The following is a 21,784-nucleotide window of genomic DNA, read 5'->3' on the forward strand; positions in this document are numbered from 1 at the left end:
AAACAAAAGGAATCCAAAGAGGACCACACCAAGACACATCATAATTAAAATGCCAAGATCAAAAGACAAAGAGAGAATCTTAAAAGCAGCAAGAGAAAGATAGTCAGTTACCTACAAGGGAGTACCCATACGACTGTCAGCTGATTTCTCAACAGAAACCATGCAGGCCAGAAGAGAGTGGCAAGAAATATTCAAAGTGATGAATAGCAAGAACCTGCAACCAAGATTACTTTATCCAGCAAAGCTATCATTCAGAATAGAAGGTCAGATAAAGAGCTTCACGGATAAGAAAAAGCTAAAGGAGTTCATCACCACCAAACCAGCATTATATGAAATGCTGAAAGGTATTCTTTAAGAAGAAGAAGAAGAAAAAGGAACTCTTACTATTTGCCACAGCATGGATGGAACTGGAGAGCGGATAAATACCACATGATCTCACTCATTTGTAGAATATAATGAACAACATAAACTGATGAACAAGGACTGATCCAGAGACGGAGAGGCATTGATTGGACTGTCGGGCTTTGGAGGGAGGGTAGGGGAGGGTGGGGGTAAGGGGGAAAGATCAACCAAAGGATTTACATGCAGGCATATAGGCCTAACCAATGGACATGGACAACAGGGGTGGTGAGGGCATGAGCGGGGGGCGGGGGGGTTAGAGGGTAACATGGGGACAAGGACACATATGTAATATCTTAATCAATAAAAATATATTTAAAAAAAAGAAATGAAAAATTAAAAAAAAAAAAAAAAGGTTTGCAGGAGAAGACAGGATCAGTGTTTGGAACACCACAGGTAGTTCGCCTCAGCTGGGTCCCAGGTATATGAGAAAGGGAGACAGCAGGAGAGGTTATGAAGGCCATTCTGAGTTTGACTTTTTCGGAAGGACATGTGGAGTTCTTCAAGAATTTTACAAAAGGAGGTCAGCACATCATCACACTTGCGCTTTTAGAAAGACCCTCTGGTTGCAATGAGTAAGATGAATTAGAAACGGCAAGGCCAAAATATAAATGCTGCAGATATTATTACAAAAAATTCCTAACTTCCACACTTGATCTTGTCACCACTGTCCTAGAACAATAAGAATGGGTCCCCTGTGCATACCTTAATCTGTACATAATACTACCTGGTAGGAGGCAATATTTCTTTCTCAGTGTATTAGTCTGGGTTCTCCAGGCGGGGGGGGGGGGGGGACAACAAAAGGAAATGTATTTGTTTGTTTGTTTAAATTAGCTCACACTGTTAAGAAGGATTACAAATCCAAATTCTGCTGGGTAGGCCAGCAGACTGGAGACCCAGAGTAGACCCAATTTTGCAGTGCAAGTTCAAAGGCCTTCAGACTGAAGATGCTAGAAAGAGTCAATATGGAAGTTCAAGTACAAAAAAAAAAAATAGGATGGAGAGGAAGTGGCTGGAACTAGATATGGCATTGTTTTGGCAGATATTTCTGAAAGCCAAATTCAGAGCTCTGTGGATTTGGGATTAGGAACTTAAAATGGTGAAGGGTGAAGAGCCAGACTGAGATACTCAATGCCACATACCTTAACCTTTTAAAAAAACAAAAACAAACAAACAAACAAACAAAAAAAACAGGATAGTCTGGCAGTTTTTGATAAACAAATAAAATAGGAATATCTGGTTACCATCTGAAGGGAAAGCATCATTATCCTTTGTGCCTAGTAATGTGATCACAGGTATGTGCCTTTGTTAACTAAGAGAGAATGTTTTTTTTTTTCTTTTAAACAAATGTTTATTTAACCTCTGAGTTGTTTTAATCCCAGGGCCAAATTCTCTGCCTGCAGGTCATCGTTTCCTAAGGAGGTTACTCATCAAACCCTTTTCCATCATTGGATCTAGTTAACTTTTTTGGAAGGCCAATCTTAACATATACAGTAGTGTAGATAGTCTACCATTCAAGGTCAATCAATAAGGTAGAGGTATAATCAAAATAAAGCATTAGAGACTAACAAATTTTTGAGGTTGCTTTTTGAGATCACTGTCAGGGAGGTAAGTGCAGTATCCCAACAAGGATGATAAAAAACTAGCATAGTGACAATAGAAAGAGGAAAAGTGGAAATATATTGCAAAGCACATGTAGAACCTCATGATTTGACGGGAATGGATAGGTGCACATCATTCCAAAACCAAGAAAGTGCTATGAGCAGTGGGTCAAATATCTTAGGAGAAAATGGTGAGCGCTATTTTGTGTGTTAAATGAGTACTGCCAAACTAATTTTCAAGGAAAAAGGATTCCTACTATAAAATAGAAGCAGTCCAGGATCAAGGACTAGAATTTGAGGTAAAGATTCTTTTAACGGAGGTTAATATCGAAGAAAACCATCGGTGCTCAGAAATCTCTGAAAGAGCTAGTAGAGAAATAGATGAGACTGAAAATGAAAATAATCTGTCTCTTGAGGAAAAGAGACCAGCAAGTGAGATAGAAAAGGAGCAATTAGAAACATAGAATGGAAACCATAATACTGTGGTCAAAAGAAGAAATTCTCAGGATAGAGCACTCTCTGGCCTGCAGACCAAAGGGTCCTGGGTTCGATTTTGACAAAGGGCACATACCTTGGCTGAACAGGGCATGTGCAGGAGGCAACCAATCAATGTGTTTCTCTCACATCCACCTTTTTCTCCCTTTTCCACTCTATCTAAAAATCAATGGAAAATATCCTCGGGTGCGGATTAAAAAAAAAAAAGAAAAAGAAATTTTCACTTGACTTTATATATGCCTCCCTTAAAATACCCTAAATCCCTATCTGTCATCCCATTTCCCCTTTTATTTACAACAACATTTTTTTAAAAAATAACCCTTTGCTAAAAGTCTGTGGTACTTGACATCCAATTGAACTTCACCATTACGTAGGAACCGTACCACAAGCACTCCCCTGAAGCTGCTCTCTAAAATCAGAGAGCCCCCTAAATTTTGGGAGAAGAGAGACTTCTCAGTCTCCAATTTGTTTGTTCTTCTTATTGCTCCTAAATATGCATGTGCTTAATGAAAATATGACATAGAAACTAAAATAGATGGTGCAGAAAGTGATTGCAAAGTACAATGGAACATGTCCAGAGAGCAATATGTCTAGTCCTTCCTGTGAAGAATCAGGAAATCAGAAAGATTGTCTAAAAAGGATGGTCTTAAGAGCTTATGCTCAATGAGTAAATGGGAATGGAAGGATAATTCCACCCAGGAGAGTAGCATGGGCAGAGAACATAACAGAATATGGCATACAAGAGGACATTGCAAGTTTTCCAAGGGTCACAGGGCGGAGGGAGGGAGGGTGACAAAGGATGATGTTGAATGCAAAGAGGCGAAGACAGCGCAGCAGATAATAAGGCTGGAAAATACGGTCAGGGCAAACTCATGAAAGGATGTGTATGTAACTTTCCCATTGCTAAGACAATGGCAAGAACTGAATGGAAATGGTTTTAGAGGAAAGACGGCGTATGATGGGCCGCCGGGAGATCAGGGGTAGCAGTCACAAATTATTACTGGAGTCCTGAAAGTGGAAGATGACCATGTTAATTAGGCAACTGTAGAAATGGTGAAGAGGAAAAACAGGTATGTGAGCTATTCAAGAGGCTAAAGTGATGAACTTAGTATTGATTGCATGTGGTTTGGGGTGGAGAAGAGGGAAGAGTCCATATTGATTTCTGCTTCTTCAGCTAATGTGATTTGGTGGATGCTACTGTGATCATGCAATATTTTTCTGGAAATGAAAAGTTTTATAAGTGTAATTGTTTTATTTTTTTAATTAGCCGCTGTTAATAAAGATGAGCTAGTTTGAACATGTCATTTTCTTGGCTATCAAAGCCAAAAAGGGGACATCTATAATACTTTCAACAATAAAGATAAATTTATAAAAATGGTCTTAGTTAATATTTATCACTTGTATTACTCCACAAATTTTCTTCTTGCTGCAAGCAAACACCAGAGGAATGTTATTTTTTGCATTCATTCTTGAGTCTCGAATGATTCTACTTTTCTATTTTCAAATTATATAGAATCTACTTTCACTTCTAAAGAAAAATATGAATTTTTAGAATCTGTATTGATTAGCATCTTGTATTTGCTACACAACCCACAGACAAGGAAACCAGTGATTTCAATGGTCATTAAAAATAAAAATAAAAAAGAAAAGAAAGAAACCATACGTTACTTCTTTCTAGTGTTGATTTAATTGCAGCACAAGTTGTACTTTTTCCTGTCCTCAGTTAGCAATGCCAAAAACACATGTGGTGAGTTAACAGCCAAAATAATTGAAATGTAGGATTCTTGGCTGTCAATAAGGCAACATCAAACCTCAGGAGCTAACAAAGAGGTGTCGATGAATCATTAACAAAACATAAAATTATGAGATGGGTAGTGAAGCATCCAATAAGATGAAGCAATTACTATGACTAGTCCACAAGCTTGCCTTTGGCTGGAAAGAACTGCCAATCAGCAGCCACCACCGGCTGCCATTCTGCATGAAAGCTGCTGCTGCTTACATTCAGCATGTACAGGCTCTTTGCATAGAGGTGGAAGAGACCAGTGGATTGCCAGGTTCCTCTACCTGTCATCACAGTATTAGCCTAGAGGGAAATTAGGTGGATTCTCAGTACAGAAAGTTATACAATCTTCCATATTAATGACAGATATCTTATGCTTGAATGTGGGGTTTGTTTAAAGAACTTTCACACACACTTGATCCGCATAAGTTGTATATTCATACTTCCTAAGTATGTGTTAGAGATGACAAGGAAACTGATGCCTAGAAATATTTAATGGCTTGCCCAGAACCTGGTTTTCTGGTTCCAGTGCCCATTCAGTAACCTAAATTAGCATTTCTACACAAACGCTCTACTATTTGTTAGTGTTAGAGCTTATTTATTAACACATCCTCAGTTTAATAGCTTTTCACATAAAAGGGAGCTGGCTTTCAATCACTTCTATTCCCATGAAAAACAATATTTATAAACTGTTAACATTTCATGTCATGTGTTGAAAAAAATCCCAATTCAGTTGCTGTCAGCCAGCACTCCAGAAGGTAAAATGAAATACCCCCAGATTGTTGTATTTCATGCCATGCCTGCTGCCTCACACACAAAGCATACAAAGTTGATAATTAGCACAGCCACACAAACAAATCATGCAAATCAGACTAACTAACAACCCTGCATATTACTTGATAGTTCAAATATTTGGATTTTCTTCATACATCTTATTAATTTTCTATGTTTTTATAAGTTTCTACCCTTTATCTTAGGATATCTAGACTTTACCTAGTATGTTTTCCATTGAAACTATCTTGAATTATTTTTGTTTATATATTAATTAAACACTTATTCAGTGCCCACTGTCTTTCAGACTCTGAATATTACTCTGAAACTGAGTCATTGGTATTTTAAGATCATTATAAGGCACAAGGTTAAGTTTAACAGTGGTACCAAAAACCCAAATATGTAATTTAATTGTGTATAAATGTTATTTTAATCTGCTGAAAGATGGCATGCCCAAGTACGACTCATGTTCTGGTAATAGAAGACGAGAATATCCCTGAAAATTATGTCTCCATGAATGAACATTATAACTGAATGAAACTTGGGAAAGACATCCAAATGAAAAGTGAGAAGTCTAGTCAACCATCTGGAACTTTCAGATATGATGCCAAACATCCAGATACTTGTTAAAATCTGGATGAGTGTTAGCTGTCATTTAGTTATAGCCTGAGTTCTTTTTTTCAACATTCAGATAGATTGATTTCTCGGCTGTTATGTATCCCTATGATAGCACCTCAACAACACCATTAGGCTTTTAGTTTTAGTATTGTTATTTTGAATAAAAGCATATAATTAATAAGTTTTATAGTTACACAATAGATAAGTGCCAATCCACTTGTAAAAATACTTCGGCTGAAATTGTTATGACTGGTCTGACGACTGTGTTTAACTTCTGTGGAAACATACGATAACTGCAAAAGTTTAGGCTGTCCTTTTTGTCTTTTTTCTAAAATAGTAAAGTTTGCTAATAATACCTGATAACATTGATTGAACAGAGTTCTGTCATTAAGACAACTCTCACTTTGTTAACACTGCCCATAAAATTTGAAGGAATTATTCAACAAATGAAACATAATGTTGAGTTTTCAAAGTTCTTTAAAAATCACAAGTAGCCCTTAGTTCCACCCATAAAGTTTCTTGACAGATTATCTAATCAATATTTACTATTTATTATCATAGTATTTTCAAGAACCAGGCATGCTTAATACTCACCAGTGTAGATTAGTGATGAACTTATTTCTCAAATAGAACATATTCTATGCTTTCAATGTGCTTTTCAGATTATATAAGCAAGCTCTTCTTTCTAATTAACTAAATACCATTGTATTTTCTCTCAGATGTACAGAATCTATAATATAGTCTATAAATTATCTAATAAAAATATTATTATATGCTTTCAAAATTAATATTGCCTACTGTCTTAAAATGCATGAATTTATAGCAGTAGTAAGTAGATTTTAATTATTTTTTTAGTCTGAGCTACTCTAAAAAAAATGCCATAGACTTGGTAGTTTATAAACAACAGAAATTTATTTCTCTCAACTTTGAAGGCTAGAAGTCTGAGATAATGGTGCCAGCATGGTCAGGGTGTAGACAACCTCTTCCAAATTGCAAATTACCCACTTCTCCTTGTATATCCTCACATGGCGGAGAGCAGAGAGACCAAGGAAGTTCTCTTGTGGATCCTAAAGTCATTAATCCCATTCATGAGGATTCACCCTAATGATCCTATCTAATCCTCCTAACAGCATCACAATGTGCAGTAGAGTTATAACATAAGAATTTGGGGGGGGGGGAAGAATTTGGGGGGGGCACATAAACATTCAGTCCAAAACAACATGCATAACATTTTAACACAGTTGAAAATCAGCATAATGCCTTTTAATATTATATACATAATATATGTGTATTACCACTGCTTTTAGATCTGCATTGTCTAATACAGTAGCCACTAACAGCAGGTGGGTATTGAGCAGATAAAATGTGGCTAGCCCAACTGAGTAATTGATTTTTAATTTAATTAAACTTATACTGAAATTTAGAAACTGAGGCACTGTAAATTATTATTCTGGTAAACACAATATTAACAATTTGTAGAATAATATTTTACTTTAAATAATGCATCATTGTTTATTGATATTATTTATTGTGGTGTGTGGGGTGGAGTACATGCATCATTTCTAGTATGCCCCATAAACACATCAACAATCTAGTCAGTAGCAACAGATTGATTCAGTTGGAATATTCTGTCCCAGCAATGTAACACTGTAATATGTTTCTTTAAATATTTCTTACAGTCAACATGCCTTACAGTGATGCCTATCTAATCATAATTGGTAATTAGGTGGGATATTAGTTACTATTTTAACTATAATTAATAAAATATTTTCCTAATTAAAATCAGTATATATAATTTTTTAAATTTAAGCAAAGTCACGCTATTGATGCAGAATCTACTCAAGATGCAGAAGCTCATGCTACAATTGGATCAGTAAAGACAGCATGGATGGAGCTGGCAAGCATTATGCTAAGTGAAATAAGCCAGTCAGAGAAAGACAAGTACCATATGATTTCACTCATATGTGGAATCTAATGAACAAAATGAACTAACAAGCAAAATAGAGACAGACTCATAGACAGAGAGCAGGCTGATAGCTGTCGGGTGGGGCTGAGGTGAGTGGGTCGAGGGATTGAGCAAAAAAGGAAAAAAACTCCTGGATGTGGACAACAGTGTGGTGATTGCCCTGGAGGGGTGGGGGGCGGGTAAGGGAGTGGAGGAGGGGATGGGGGATAAAGGGTGATGGACAGACTTCATTTGAAGTGGTGAACACACGATACGGTATACAGATAATGCGTTGTAGAATGGTGCATCTGAAACTTGTATAATTTTGTTAACCAGTGTCACCCCAATAAATTCCTCAAAAAGGAAAAAAAATAATTAGAACTATTAAAAAAGAAAAGGAAAATAACGTGGGATAGAAATATCATGATGAAGGTCGACTACAGTTTCCTGCAATAGAGCATATTGAAAAAGCTATTGGTTGTCATGTAAAGCTGTCTTTAAAGGTTATAAAATGCTCAATGTAAAGAGACATTTTCAGCAATTATATAATTAATTTGATAAAAAGTTTTCTCTCTAGAGCAAATTGACAAAACTTGTCACCTAAAATATGAATGAAATGTTAGAAAGCATTCTAATATTTTTTTAAACAAGATCTGTGATTGTTATTTCGGACAATCATAAAACTTCTTGGATTCTTACACAAAAAGCAAAACCATTTGTGTATGAAGAGATGGTACAAGAAATTATTCTTTTACACTGCAAATAAGTGAATTAAAGTTGAAACTTCAAGGAAAGGAAGAGCTTATCTGTCATCTAACTAGATTGATATATGAATATATATTATAATTGAAACTTCTCTTAGTATTAAACATGATAATTTTACATTTTGCTAACATGAACATGGAGAAAAATTCTGCAAATGCTTTGTTGATACTGCTAAATCTAGAGTTGCCTTCTTAAGTTCTGCAATATTCCTTTGAATTTGATATAATTAATACTGGAATTAATTAATTGGCATATGAATATAGTTTAACAAACTTAGGTATAATTTTGAAACTGATATGCTTTTGCTTCAAAGGTTCAAAGTGTAAACTTTTCTTCTAAAGAGATGAACAAGCTTGGTCAATATGGATTCCAACATTAAAAGAAAATGTTTTCTTGATATTTTATTTAGTTATTTGAAAACTTTCAAGTAGGTTTGGAACCAATCAGTTCTATGAATCTAGTTTCAACTGGAAAACTCATAAAATCTACATACAAATTAAGTATTTCTGATGAAAACTTGGTGACCAAATTGAGAACTGCTATAAGTGTAAAATGTGCACCAGATTTTGAAAACTTAGTACAAAAAAATAAAAGAAAAGCAAAATTTAAGAATGTCACAATATCGTGTATATTGATTACTCATTAAAATGATAAAATTTGGGATATACTCTGTTAAATGAAATGATTATTAAAATCATTTCAGCTATTTTGTTTTACTTTTTAATGTGGCTATTAGAAAATTTTTAATTGCGTATATGGCGCATACTAGTATCTCTATTGAACAGTGCTACCTTATACAAATGAATAAATTATATAATAATAATATATAAAATATATTTTGAGTTTATTTTGTTAAACACATTTACTATTTATCCTGTTTCATAGCCTGAAAAGGTAGTTGGTATTAGCCACATCTATGGTATAAAGAAACTTTTAAGTAAATTACCATTTAAAATAATCATATAATTTATTTTGAATCGAATTTATTTAATTCAAAGTATAATGGCTAACTGGAATTTCTATATTATTGGCCTGTTGCTTTTAGTCATTACATAACCAACAAAATCATAATACTTTAGAATTAAAATGTGTGATTGTATTAAAATATAAAATACATTATTAGATAATATGTAGGCTTTCATTAGAATCATACAAATTTAAGAAGAATTTAAATATATTCACCAGTGACCCTTGGTTAGTTATTTAGTTTATCTTTGCAAATAAAAATTATACCTATCTGAAATTAATATAGTAGAGTTTCAAAATGACTATCCTTGTTTGTTTTAAATCTCAAGATGGTCTCTCATTGTTACAAGCATTTTTAAAATAAATGTAAGCACACTTCACTAGATACAAAGCTTTATGAATATATAAACTGTGCCTTAAAAAAACACACAAGTTCCAAAGATACTTGTAGAACAAATGGACCGTTTCAGGAAATAATAAAAATGCTGCTATTAAAAAGTTGTGGAGTGGAATTTTTCTCTATTTTATTTTATAAATATTCAAACTCACAGATTTTATATCTGACCTGATAGAGAAGTAAGCTTATGGATATAATCATGGTAGTAACTTCCTGACTTACAAATGTGTTTAATGCCATTTCCTTTATTTCGGATGTTGGAAATTTATTTCTTCAATTATTCATTTCAAAAATTCATAGAAATTTAGTGTTGGAAAGAATCTTAACAATTACTTTGTCCAATGTGCTTATTTTACAGATAAGGAAGCTGTGGCACACAAAAGTCAATTAAAGGGAGAAAAGAACCCAAAACTTCTAAAGGATACTCTTTTTCCCAACAAATATATCATTCTCTCTCTCCATATTATTTTCTTTGTTTTCCTTTCCTTCAGTTCTCTTGGCCAGCTTAGATGTGTGTGTGTGTGTGTGTGTGTGTGCGTGCGCAATCTTTGTGAAAAGTAATTATACTTGAAAGCGAGAGCTGAGGGACTATGGGCTAAATACAGTTAGCTATGATAAGCCATGCATCACTTAACATGGGGATAGTTCTGAGAAATATCTCATTATGCGATTTCGTCATTGTGAGATCACAGAGTGCGTGTACACACACCTAGATGGTATAGCCTACTACACATCTAGGCCATACGATATAGCCCATTGCTCCTAGACTACAAGCCTATACACCATGTGACTGTAGTGAATACTGTAGACAATTGTAATACAAAGGTAAGTATTTAGGTATCTAAGTGTTTCTAAACCTAAAAAAAGACACCTTCTAGCTGTCATATTTATATATATAGTGTGCCTAGTTATGCTCTTCTTTTTGCTGGCTTCTCATCATTTATTTGAATGGTTCTATAGTAGTGTTGCCTCTACAGTGGGGCCTTGACTTACGAGTTTAATTCGTTCCGAGAGCAAGCTCGTTAAGGAGCTCATTAAGGAGCTCGTTAAGGAGCTCAGTAACTCAAATTACTCTGTCAACTCAATGCAAAAAATCAGCCGAGAGACAGCTGGTATCTCAAAAAACTCGTTAGTCGGGACACTCGTAAGTCAAGGCCCCACTGTATAATGCTCTGAAAAAAAGACAACAACATTTGAGTAGCTAACTATTCCACCTAGCCTATTGTTCAAAAATCTCTCAGTCTGCTTTTCCTAGATCTGTAGATTACATTCTGGAGTGCTTACAAATATATATTTTATATTTATTGGAAAAATTCTATCTTTTATGTTTTGAACTTTATTAAAATATCCCAAAATATAAGGCTTTCTCTTGATTCTCTTGCATCAAAATCAAACAATCACCGATGGTACTCAAAACCCATGTAAGATTTTTTTTCTGTTGAATTTTTGAGGACTTTACTTTTTGCTGCCCAGGGAAATCAAATAACTCTTCAGATTCTAAAATTTGCAGCTTTAGATAAAAACTAAAATATATAGTTGACTATACACTATTGGAATATATATTGCATAATATTATAATATATATTCTGAAATATACTGTGGAACTGGACAAAGTTTTAAAGACATGATTTCTATTTTATCTTTATTTAAAATAGCAAAGTGAAAAGTTATCAGTAGGCATCTACCAATAGTAGTCATTAGTAAAAGATAAACTTGTTAAAAATGAATAATAGCATGCCTGGCCAATGTGACTCAGTGGATGAGCATCAACCTATGAACAGGAGGTCATGGTTCGATTCCTGGTCAGGACACATGCCCAGGTAGTGGGCTTAATCCCCAGTGTGGGGCATGCAGGAGGCAACCAATCATTGATCCTCTCTCATCATTGATGTTTCTATCTTTCTCTTACTCTCTGAAATCAATAAAAAAATTTTTTAAATGAATAATATCAAATCAGCCTGTAAAGATAGAAGATAACCCTACTGGTGAAAAAAACCTGACCAGCAAAATAATTTTGAAAATTTCTGAGCAAAAGTATCCATCTCCCAGATAGGATTTTTAAGTGTTATTGAAAATTTTAAATAAATACCAAAATAATCTATCTATATATATAGATTTTTATATATATACTAGAGGCTCAGTGCACAAAAATTTTATATATATACTAGAGGCTCAGTGCACCTCGGGGGTGACCACTTGCTGATTAGGCCTTCTCCCCGGGGGATTGGGCCTAAGATGGCAATCAGACATCCCTCTGGCAGCCCGGCAGCCCTCGGGGAATGTCCACTTGCCAGAGGGGAGCAGACCTAAGCTGCAGTTGGACATCCTTAGCGCTGCTGAGGAGGCAGGAGAGGCTCTCACCACCACTGCTGTACTGGCAGCCATCAGTCTGGCTTGTGGCTGAGCAGAGCTCCCCCATGTGAAAGTGCACTGACCACCAGAGGGCAGCTCCTGCATTGAGCGCCTGCCCTCTGGTGGTCAGTGTGTGTCATAGTGACCAGTCATTCCCAGTCGCTCTGCTGTTAGGGTCAGTTTGCATATTACCCTTTTACTATATAGGATAGAGGCCTGGTGCACGGGTGGGGGCTGGCTGGTTTGCCCTGAAGGGTGTCCCAGATCAGGGTAGGGGTCCCGCTTGGGTGCCTGGCCAGACTGGATGACGGGCTGATGGCTGTTTGCAGCTGGTCACAACCCCTTCAGGGTGGGGGTCCCCACTGGGGTGCCTGGCGAGCCTGGGTGAGGGGCTGAGGGCCGTTTTCAGGCTGGTGGGCAACTGAAGCTCCCAGCCTCTTTTTTTTTCTTTTTTTCTTTTTTATTCTGGGATTTATTTACCTTCTATAGCTGTCACTGGAGCTGAGAGCCGGCTCCAGTTCTGAGGCCGGCTCCAGCTCTGAGACCGTGGCTGGCTGAAAGCAGGTATCTGTGGTTTGTTTAGCTTCTATAATTGAAACATTGTTGCTTCCGGAGCTCAGAGCTGGGCCGCGGCAGGCGGGGAACGTTGGCTTCCTCCATCACTGGAGCAAGCAAGGCTCATGTACACTTCAGCTGCGTGGCTGTCGGCCGCCATCTTTGTTGGCAGTTAATTTGCATATCCTGCTGATTAGCCAATGGGAAGCGTAGCAGAGGTATGGTTAATTACCATGTTTGTCTATTATTAGATAGGATAAAAGGCTAAGCGACTGGCCAGCTAGCCGATCGGCCGATAGGATGACATGCACTGACCACCATGCAGGATCTGCGTAGCAACAGCAACTTTGCAGTGCCCTTTTGCACTCTAGGACCCCTCGGAGGATGTCAGACTGCCTGTTTCGGACCGATCTCAGCAGGCCAGGCCATGGGACCCCAGGTGCAGCCGGCCGAGGAGGGACCATGGGCGGTTGGCTCCAGGGTATATCTGGCACATCTTGCCCAGTGTTGCCCTGCCGGCCACCTTCTAATTAATTTCCTTTCCATGTGCAAGAATCCATGCATTGGGTCTCTAGTATGCATATATGAGCACATTGACTAATGTGCTCAGGTCCACTGTTAATTCCACTTTTTAGCCCAAAGGTTAAAAGAAAGAGCTCACAGATGCTTTAAAATTTGCAATAATTGCAAGAAAAGTCTCAGATGTGGATTGTGTATTGGCATGAACTTCACTAGTTGGCATCAGCATTAGTAACAGGTGGGATAGTAGACAGTGAAATTGCAAAGGCAGAACTGTTTGCATTTTCTGTTATCATATAAATCTTTTTTCTTAGTATGTATAATTCTGGTAATTAGGAACAAGTTTCATTTTCTTTTTATTGGAACTCACAAAACCCAGGAATATTTATTCATTATTGTTAGTATCTAAGTTTGTATGGAAATTTTTTAACCTATCTTATTAGCAATAATAATAGTGATTTTATATATCTTATGATAGTGCAACATTTTGTTTTTCCTCACTACAAAACAAACTCTGACATGCTCAGAGAATAAAAAACATGATTACATTAACAACTATCAACTAATTTCCTCATTGTTATGCACTTTATTTTAAAGTCTTCCACCATTTTCACAATGTTCCATCTATCAAAATTTCACTAATCTAAATAATTAATGTTGCAAACATTTAGAAAATATGTTGTATGTGGTATAAATTTTTGAGACTTTCTTTGGACAATAATATTTATATTTGGCATATGACATAATGTGTTTTAGATTTACTATTTATAGTTTAAATTCTTATTAAAATTAGAAACAGTAAAAAATATTCAGTGTTGCATTGGAATGAGTAGAAATAATGTTAATTATTTATAAAAATGTAGATGTTTCTTTTAAGTCTAATAGTAAAGAACAATAGTTAGATATTGTGAACATGAAAAGAAAATGAATTTTAGATTCAGATGAAGTTTGCCTCTTATAATTCATTTATCTCTTGAGCTTTGTCTCCATAAATGCCTTCTTCATAAGATTATGAAGAAAAGTAAATGGTTTCTTCTGAGGGCTGTGATGAGAAGATCTGCCCCAGGACTCTCTCTCCCTGGCTTATACTCCTGTCTTCTCCCTGTATGCATTCATCATCTCCCCTCTATGCATATCTCTGTGCCCAATTTTTCCCTTTTTATACTCACACCAGACACATTGGATTAGGGTCCCTCCTAATGACCTTATTATAACTCTTTAAAGACCCTATCTATAATAATTAAATGGTAATATGCTAATTAGGCTGGAAGTCCTTCCGGACAAAGCTGTGGTAGCGGGGGCTGAGGCAGAGGTGACTGCCGAGGCAGCGAGGACCAAGTCCCTTGCACGAATTTCATGCATCAGGCCTCTAGTCTTCAAATAACATCTCATCTGAGGTATTGGAGGTTAGAACTTAAATATATGAATTCTAGGTGGAGACATCATTCAACCCCTAACAGACACTTTGAGTGAAAGGGATGTAACCCTATTTACAAAAACAAGAACCCAGATAATTGATAAAAATTACAATTTATATCTAGCTTCTTCATTTATATCTGGCAGGATGAATTGGATGCTCCGTTAATGGTATCTGCACCAATTAAGATAAATGATTGCCCTGCTAGAGTTATACCTATCTGTTGGGGTCATGTTGAAATTTGTCATAATCTATCTCTTCCTTTTTCATTTGCTACATTATTTTGTACTCCTGATACTGTTGTAATAACCTGGTGTTGTTTAACAGGAAAGGAGAAAAGGGAAGACTAGAAATAGGCATGCCATTTATACAGCTTTGCAAAAAAGCCTGCATTCAACATTCTTCAAGTATGTTCCCTGCTGATCGAGGGGGGAAGAGACTGGACAGAGGCAGTTTAGATGCAAGCTCAGTAAAGGTGTGAGTGACATGACGTGGAAAGGAGCCTACCTGTCTGCCAGTCACACCTGGGAACAAATTAGTAGCCAGGATGGGCGTGGCCACTGCAAGTATAGGAAACCTGAATATTTAAACTTCCAAACAAAAAAGTGAGCTCTCTCTCTGTCTTGCTTGCACTGGGTTCCTGGCTCTCCTGTGGCAGGGGGATGTGCTCCGCTGTGCCCACATAGCACATGCTGGACTCCACACATGGAAAATAGACTTTAATTGGCTTGGATGCTGAACTACACCCGGCTGCAACATGGAATGGAAGCTCTGGACACTGGCCCTGTTTCTTGCTCTGCTGGATTCAGAGCTGCACCTTTTCCAGGACTGTTCTTGTGGGCAGGGGATTTTAGAACCCAATAAATGTAACTCCACACCAATAAAACCTTCTTCTACATCTCATTCTCCCATGAAAATCTTAGAAAATTAATTTTCTGAAGGCATCACAAGAACCTCATTCCCACTCGCATCTGGGAAATCTGGCCCATTCATTCCTTCCACACTCCCCTTGTACTATAATACTATTCTTCCCCCTGCCCCCTTTATAAATCAATTGTATCTTATGAGATTTTGAATTTTCCATTTTGGAGAATAAAATTCTAAATAAATTGATATACTAGTAGTTAAGCCTTTTATGAGCATTTTGGCTCATATCCATGTTATTGGTCTTAGTGACATCCAGTGGCCATGACAGGTTGGTGGAAGGATTTCAGATCTTTCCAAAAGTATCTTTTCTATGTACTTTTTAATCTAGAACATGGGCGCAGGGCGGGGGGGGGGGGGGAGGACGGACACTATATCCTTAGACCACTGATAATTTTAACAAAAATGTAATAAAATACTCCCTGGTCAGCATAAACAGAACTGCCTCATATATCAGGAGAAAAAAAAAGATTATCATATTTAATTTTATTTTATTCCACCTTCATTAACAATTTATTATCTCTTGCCTCTTAAAAACATTTAATCTACAAAAGTTATTTTTAAAGAATTTCAAAACAGGCATGGCTTGTATACTGAATAGCATTTTGGGTCTTCGCACATCTTCAGGCTAGAGTACTTTTATGTGAATAAAATTACCAACTACTTTATTAATGGTATATGCTATTCTAAATAAAGTTTTTCTTTCTAGGTTCTTTTTAGGTAATAATTTAAAATATTACCTACATCCTTAGAATGTAGTGAAGAAAGTTTGTGCTGAGACATGATTATTAAGGTCTGACAATGCCCCGGGTGCTGAAATCAGAGACTAAGGAATTAGAAAGCAGCTCTATTTTAAAAATAAAAGGAGTCCACAAAATCTAAGGTGCAAATTTACTTGCCTCAAGGCAAGTTGTTCAGTTCTTTTGGCTTAGTTTCTGATAATAACAATGCTGATCTATATTATAGTGTTAAGCTAAGCACTAAGAATAATGATTAGCTAGTACTTTGTAGCTTAAAAGTCAATCATGCAAATTTGCACATGCATAAAATCTGAAGGGAGTAGGAAAGTAAGCCTTCTGTATTTCTAAATAATAACAAGGTAATCCATTTTAGGCCCCTTTTGTTATGCAGCACAGGAGTAGGAGCCCTGGCCTGACTGAACAAGCCATAGAGTATTCAACTCAGTGCATGCTTGCAGTGAATAGGACTCAGGAATATGGTATTTATCATTTCACTGAGAAATTGATATACATACGTGAAATCTCTAAAAAGGGTTAGGTTGAGTATATAATTAAATGCTAGGCTGCCAGAGGTATAGAAGTGGAGTAGAGGTGAACAATGGCAATAGCTGCAGTAAGAAGGAAAGGCTTTTAGGAGAAAGAAGTATCAATTTTACAAGAAACACAGGCATTTGGTCATCAAAGTAAAGTAAAAAGAAAGGGAGAAAGGAGGCAGTTTAATGCGGGGCAGTGAAAGTGAGACACAAGCACAGGGGACAGGTAAGGGAATCATCCTGACCACAGGTGCAGCTTTTGAGGGGCGAGGAACAAGGGAGAGTGCAGGACACTTGGCAAACAACCAAGGGTCAGTTGATACCTGCTTCCACCAAAGGCTCATGGACCCAATCACCAACAGAAACAAGGAGTCATTATAGATTCTTTTTTAAATGCAATGACCTGGTACAAGCAGCATGAAAGGAAATCTAAACAAAGATGCAGTGTGTCTCTTGTTAGGTGACCATTACAGAAAACCTAACACAAGCTCATGAAAGCTTAGACAGTCATGTTGAAAAAGAAAGACTGAAAGATTCCAAAACACTAAGGAAGTCTGGTGATTGGCAGCCTGGGGAAGGCCCAAGTCAGCAAGGGGTCACAAAGCCATTCATGATATTGAACCTGTGAATGGCGCTGCTGCTGAAAGAAAAGGGGAGCGGAGATAAGAGGAGGAACTCTTTGGTAGGAAGAAACAACACTTTGACATATTTGGAGGAAAAGTCCAATAAGAAACTAGACCTGTTAAGGATTGGGACTGTGAAGGAAAAGGGGGTTACAAATCATTAATTCCTAACTGGGCAGGGCATGGTGGATATTCATGCCATGGGCCTATAACCGTGGTCGGCAAACTGCGGCTCGCGAGCCACATGCGGCTCTTTGGCCCCTTGAGTGTGGCTCTTCCTAAGCCTTAGGAGTACCCTAATTAAGTTAATAACAATGTACCTACCTAGATAGTTTAAGTTTAAAAAAATGTGGCTCTCAAAAGAAATTTCAATTGTTGTGCTGTTGATATTTGGCTCTGTTGACTAATGAGTTTGCCGACCACTGGCCTATAACATCTTTAGTAAAAGGCTTATCACTGCCTTAAGCAAGCCCTATCATTGTTTCTGTGCATCTGTGGTTGGCAGTTACGCAGAGCCAGGATGATGAGCCAGGTACAGAAGGTCACCAGGGCAGAAATCCCTGGGTGACTAGCAAAGGACAATCGCAGGGTGGAACCTCAACCCCAAGGTGACCTTTTCTCCCCTAGCATATCGCTGGCCATGCAGTTTGGACCCGTGACTGTTCCTCCCTAGAGATAATATCTAGACCTCAGTTGCATTTCAGCTCAGGGCTCTAGAAAAGCAGCAAACCCAGACAAGCAACACCATGGCCAAGGCTGACCTCAGGACCAACTGCATTGAATAATAATCCCCTGCCTTGGTGCTAACCAATCAGTGGAAACCTACACCCTGAAAGGACACACCTGGAAAGCTGCTGAATATTCTATTGAGATCTTCCCTACAATCTCCACCCTTAAAACCCCGAGGAAGAGGACCCAGCTCCCTCTCCCTCGCAGGAGCACGCCTGCACCTTTCCCTCCCTCTCCCTCCCCCATCTCACCTTTACCTCCCTCACTTCTAAGCTCCAAGGGCCTTCCTTTGCCTCAATAACTTGTCTCCTAAGCCCATTTCTTCCACAGATTACTTCTTCTACCTCTGTGGTTTTCTTAATAAATGTTCTCTTACAGGTGGAGTCTTGGCTCTGAATTGTTTCCTAGCCGGAATTCAAGTACAGAGGTAGCTGAACCCAGGTCCAGTCTGACCCCACGGGTCTAATACCTGGTGCCATTCCCGCCACCCCCAACTCATCTAGGTTAACACACCTTTGGAGACTTGACTTTGGGTGATAAATACACACAATACAGAGGATGTATTATAGAATTGTATGCCTGAAACCTATATAATTTTATTATCCAATGTCACCCCAATAAATTGATTTTTTTAAAAAATAAATGCCCTCTCTCAGACCTCTCATTCTATAGCATGACCACCCTCAAGAGAGCACATAATCTTAATCATTCTATAGTCCAAACCCCCACTTGCTTTCTCCTGTCTCCAAGGAATTGATGGGGAACTCAAGAAGTAAAAAAAAAAAAAATAGCTTTACTTATATAGTTAATAGGCTTGGTAATTAGTGTTTGTAGAAAGCTATTGTTCCAGGGACTGGAATGTGTGACTGGATCTGCCCTGACTTCAGGAGACTGGCAAGCAATTCGACCTTTGTGCCCCAGGATTACAAGTGACCAAGACAATGTCTGAGCCATTGTGCTCCAGGGAGAGAATGTACACCCTCAGGATGCAGATAAAGAATCATCCATCAGAAGATGAAGGGATGCTCAGAAAATCAACAAGTTAGCTGATTAACCTTTTTCCCTGAATTCCAAATACCTTACATTTCTCCTAAATTCCAAACCCTTTACCTACACTTTTCTTCTCCTTATAAAAGGGACAGTTTGAGATGAGATGTAAGACAGTCTTTTCAGGGCACATAACCCTCCGTCTTCTCTGATCACCGACCGTCTGAATAAAGCACCAATAAATATTCAATTCTTGTCTCTTATTGGTTCTGGTCGTGACAGGTAGCAGGAATTCTGACTGTTCCAGTTTCAGAATCTTCCTGATATTCCCTCATTAATTTCAAATGCATAAAAGAAGCTTTAAAACTATCATTTCCTGGATCCTTTGAGATCTTGCTCCCTGCATATGTGGTCAATTTGACACAAATTCATAAAAATTCTCTACAGGTTTGGATGTCTCTTATGTCAACACTACTGTTTCAGATTAGTAAAGAAAATAACATTTTATAAAGGAGTGGAAAGGTACATAGATACAACTATAGCAGAGAATTAACACTGAGAACAGGCATTCAGTTCAGTGGAGGAGGAAGAGATGCAAGAGATGAAGTTGGCCATGACGCAGAGAAAGTGGTTTCATAGAGTGATTGTGTTCCTGTCCACATGTCCACAATTGAGGAGGAAAGATGTCGGGAGGGCATGAATTGAGTAAGACCATCCATTCAAAGAACCTGATTGATAACATGAGTGGAATGATATTAGGAAGAAAAGCAGGATGAAGTAAAAATTGTACTTTTATGGAGAAAATTGAGGCAGCTTTCAAAACAGAAGGACAAAAGTCCAAGTGTGGGGAAGGGGTCATCCGGAGAGGGCAATGATAGTTAAAGGGAAAGGCAGCAGAGAGCGGAGACAAACAAGTTCCCGTAAGAGTGTACAAAGATGAGAGCCAAGAACCATGCGACATTTGTTTGAAACATCAGACACAACTTTTGGTGGAAGGATATCTAATTTAGGTAGCTATCAAAATTTGTCTTTCTCAGTAATAGCAAGGTAATCACTTTAGGCCCCTTTTGTTATACATTACAAGGTAGGAACCTTTAATGTGGCAAATCAAATTAAAGATGAGAGAGCTGATGGGACTGAGGCTTAAATGAAATAAAACAAAGCCTGAAAAGTTTCTGTGGACAATAATCCAGGGAACCAATGAGGGGTGAATGAAAGGAGTGTGGAGCAGAGAACCTGGCCAAGTGGCTGTTGTACAGCAGGCTCCAGCAGGGCACCAGCTGCACTGAGCCACATGCTCTCCAGCAGCACTCTGTGGTCTGTGAGCAGAAGGCTCAGCAAGCTATCCAAGGCTGGGATGGGGAGGGCCCGCGAGGGAGTCCAAAGTGCTAGCCAGAGGAGCACTGAATATCACCTGGAAAGGAGTCAAGTGTAGTGTAATGAGAAGAGCTTAATCTTAGCAAAAAAGGACTAGGATGAGTTTTGTTGTAAATCCCAAAGCAGAGAGCAGGTTTCTAAAGTTGTGGGGAAGGAGACACGGGAAAATGTGCAGAAAAGCTGAATTTGGCACTTCCCGGTGACTTGGAGCAGTGTTTTATGCTAGGGAGTTCCACACGTGGCCTTTGGGGCATGTGAGTCAAGGATCAAAAAATGTCATTTTGGATGAGGGAGTGAACAGCGAAGAGGTAGGCCAAGAACTGGATTCAAGTAATTTTGGTAAATGGAATTTTTTTCTTAAAGCAATGGTTTTCAAAGTATGGGTTTCAGATTGGCAATACCAGCATCACCTACCTCCTGAAACAGAAACTCTGGGAATGTGTCTCAGAAATCCATGTTTTAACAAGGCCTCCATGGGATGAAGCATGCTCAAGTTTGAGAAACACTGTCTTAAAGAACAGAATAAGAAAGATGAAAAGAATAGATGACAAGGGCATTATCACTGGAGTGAGGCTTCATCAATATTCTGAATGACCATGTAAAACAGACAATAATAATAACCAAGCAATAAATACTTGTATGCCTTTTTGCATTTTACAAATTTCTTTAAATGTCTTTATAATTTCTACAGCACAAAAATACCTACAGAGTGGGAAAAATAGACTCAATAATGCAAACCATAAACTCAATAATGGGTTAATGCTCAAAATAAACAAGAAATTCCTACAATTCTATAGCAAACACACACATACACACACAACCTGATTTAAAAATGTGCAAAGGAATTGAGTAGACATTTCTCCAAAGAAGATATAAAATAATGACTAACAGGTATATGAAAAGATGCTCAACATCAAGGAAATGCAAATCAAAATCACAATAGTATGCCCATACTGGAATTCTAATGGTACCTGCTCTTCATTGATAATTTTAAGACAAAAATCCAAAATGTTTATCAACTGTTCATAGAAAAGAATTCAAAAAGAATTCAAAATTGCAACAAATGCATGCAAAGAGTTGCTGCATTTTAACAATACAGAAAATAAATAATTTGAAGGAGAAGAGTAATTATAGGAATGTATAATTCAAATATTATAAATATGAGGTTACTTTGTGATGTTCACAGAGCAAAATTTTAGCAAATACATTCTGAAGGCTCTTGACAAGTTAGACACTTTATAATTACCTAGTAATTACTTTATGAAAAAATAGTATTTGTTGTTAGATGACT

The sequence above is a fragment of the Myotis daubentonii genome, chromosome 2 (genome assembly GCF_963259705.1).
Source record: "Myotis daubentonii chromosome 2, mMyoDau2.1, whole genome shotgun sequence".
NCBI lineage: Eukaryota > Metazoa > Chordata > Mammalia > Chiroptera > Vespertilionidae > Myotis > Myotis daubentonii.